Genomic DNA, 2913 nt, shown 5'->3' on the forward strand with positions numbered 1-2913 from the left:
CTCATTCTTTTCATTTGCGACCACAGTGATACCTCCTTTCTTAGGAACACATTGTACAGGGCTCACCTACGAGCTGTCAGAAATAGGATAAATGATGCCTGCATCTAGCCATTTCAGAATTTCTTTCTTCACCACCTCCTTCATGATGGGATTTAGTCTTCGTTGCTGTTCCACAGTTGGCTTACTTCCTTCCTCTAGAAGAATTTTATGCATACAATATGAAGGACTTATCCCCTTGATGTCTGCTATGGTCCATCCTATAGCCGATTTGAATTCTCTCAAAATCCTTAAGAGCTTGTCTTCCTCACTACCTGAAAGGTCAGCTGAAATAATAACAGGTAACGTAGATGAATCACCTAAAAAAGCATACCTCAAGTGTTCAGGTAATGGTTTGATCTCTAAGGTAGGCGCTTCCTCTATTGATGGTTTGAGCTTCCCTTCAGCGTTCTTGAGGTCAGAAGTACCAAGAGATTCAAATGGTATATCCAGCTTTCGCTTCCAGGGAGAAGCGTTCAGATATTGTAATTGCTCGTTGCTATCTTCATCATCACTGTCAAATTCCCCCACTAAGGCCTTTTCCAATGCATCAGACATTAGCATGTGCTCGAGTTCCGAAGTAACTGCGGAATCAATCACATCCACTTTTAAGCACTCCTCATCTTCTGTAGGGAATTTCATTGCCTTGAATACGTTGAAGGTCACATCCTGGTCTTGAACCCGCATAGTAAGTTCCCCTTTTTGCACATCTATCAAGGTACGGCCAGTAGCCAAGAAAGGCCTCCCCAAGATTATGGGAATCTTCTTATCTTCCTCAAAATCCAGAATAACAAAATCTGCAGGAAAGAAGAGCTTATCCACCTTGACGAGCACATCCTCAACTATGCCCCTTAGGTAAGTAATGGAACGGTCAGCCAATTGTAGCGACATGTATGTGGGTTTTGGATCAGGCAGATCCAGCTTTTTAAAGATCGACAAGGGCATCAGATTAATGCTTGCTCCCAAATCACAAAGGCACTTGTCAAAAGTTAGATTGCCAATGGTGCAAGGAATGGTGAAGCTTCCTGGATCTTTCAGTTTTGGTGGTAACTTTTGCTGCAGAACAGCGCTGCATTCTTCCGTGAGAGCAACGGTTTCAAGGTCATCCAGTTTCACCTTCCTTGAAAGAATAGTCTTCATAAACTTCGCATAACTAGGCATTTGTTCCAGAGCCTCAGCGAAAGGTATATTGATGTGAAGTTTCTTGAACACCTCCAGAAACTTCCCGAACTGTCTATCCAGCTTTTGTTGCTGCAATCTCTTAGGAAAAGGTGGTGGAGGATAGAGATGTTTCTCCCCTGTATTAGCCTCAGGCAGAGTGTGTTCAACAGTAGTCTTCTTTGGTTCCGCCACTTTCTCCTTTTGCTTAGATTCTTCATCTCTAACTTCAGCTTCGACTTCTTTTGCCTTTTCAGCATCAGCTACTTTTCTAGACCTTAAGGTAATAGCCTTGACTTGCTCTTTAGCTTCCTTCCTTCCTGGTACTTCCGTGTCACTGGGAAGAGTGCCAGGTTAACGATTGAGCACTGCATTGGCTAATTGACCGATTTGATTTTCCAAGGTCTTGATAGAAACCGCCTGACTCTTGCACAACAGCTTAAGTTCCTCAAGATCAGCACTAGTAGGTGCAGCTGCACTTCCCTGTTGAGGATATGATTGTCTTGTAGCATACTGCTGTGGTTGCTGGAATCCAGGTGGGTTAAACTGTTTACTCACTCCTTGCTGATATGGTGGCTGAATAGCATTTTGATTATTTCCCCAGCTGAAATTTGGATGATTTCTGTTGTTAGGATGATAGGTCGCTGGCACAGGCTGCTGTTGTCGCTGAAAATTATTCACATACTGAACAGATTCGTTGACAAGAGAACACTGATCCGTAGCATGAGAACCTGCACAAAGCTCACAAACCATAGCTATTTGATTAACTCCATACGTAGCCAAAGAATCAACCTTCATTGATAGCGCTTGGAGCTGGGCTGCAATAGCGGTGGCTGCATCAACTTCCAGAATACCTGCTACCTTGCCTGATGTCATCCTCTGAGTTGGGTTCTGATGCTCATTTGCAGCCATCGTCTCGATAAGATTGTACGCCTCAGTATAGCTTTTAGCCCATAAGGCGCCTCCAGCTGCTGCATCAAGCATGGGCCGAGATTGGGCCCCCAAACCATTATAAAAACCAGTGATTACCATCCAATCCGGCATTCCATGATGTGGACATTTTCTCAACATTTCCTTGTAGCGTTCCCAAGCCTCGCACATAGATTTTGTAGGTTGCTGCGCAAACTGAGTAAGAGCACTCCTCATAGCAGCAGTCTTTGCCATTGGATAAAACTTCACTAGAAATTTTTGCGCAAGATCTTGCCACGTAGTGATGGACCCAGCTGGTTCCGAATGTAACCAGTCTTTAGCCTTATCCCTCAGTGAGAATGGGAAGAGCCTCAACTTGATAGCCTCATCAATCACGCCATTATACTTAAAAGTGCTGCAGATCTCGACAAAATTCCTTATGTGCATGTTGGGGTCTTCAGTTGCCGCTCCTCCAAAAGAAACAGAATTCTGCACCATCTGAATAGTGCCCGGCTTGATTTCAAAGGTGTTAGCTTGAATAGCCGGATGAAGGATGCTTGACTGAATGTCATCAATTTTAGGCCGAGAAAAATCCATAAGAGCTGGATCAGCTTGAACAATACGATCTCCCATGTTTACTGGTTCTTTCTGCTCAGTTCCTGAATCCGAATCCTCAAAATCTAACTTCTCCGGTGTAACACCCCCAAATCCGGGGTCGGGGATCCGGGTTGTCACGAGTTCCATTTCCCTTAACAACACCCAATCTTAATAAATAATCAACTACTCTGTACTGTGACCCCACAATAAACA

General features: G+C 44.1%; 1 non-coding gene across 1 annotated transcript; it reads left to right on the forward strand.

The window, feature by feature from the left end:
- Nucleotides 1-2236: 2236 nt before the first annotated feature.
- On the forward strand, nt 2237-2343 carry LOC141688133 (small nucleolar RNA R71). Its single transcript, XR_012561595.1, has one exon. It is a non-coding gene; the product is annotated as a small nucleolar RNA R71 (small nucleolar RNA).
- The last annotated feature ends 570 nt before the right edge of the window (nt 2344-2913 follow it).

The sequence above is a fragment of the Apium graveolens genome, chromosome 9 (assembly GCF_009905375.1).
Source record: "Apium graveolens cultivar Ventura chromosome 9, ASM990537v1, whole genome shotgun sequence".
NCBI lineage: Eukaryota > Viridiplantae > Streptophyta > Magnoliopsida > Apiales > Apiaceae > Apium > Apium graveolens.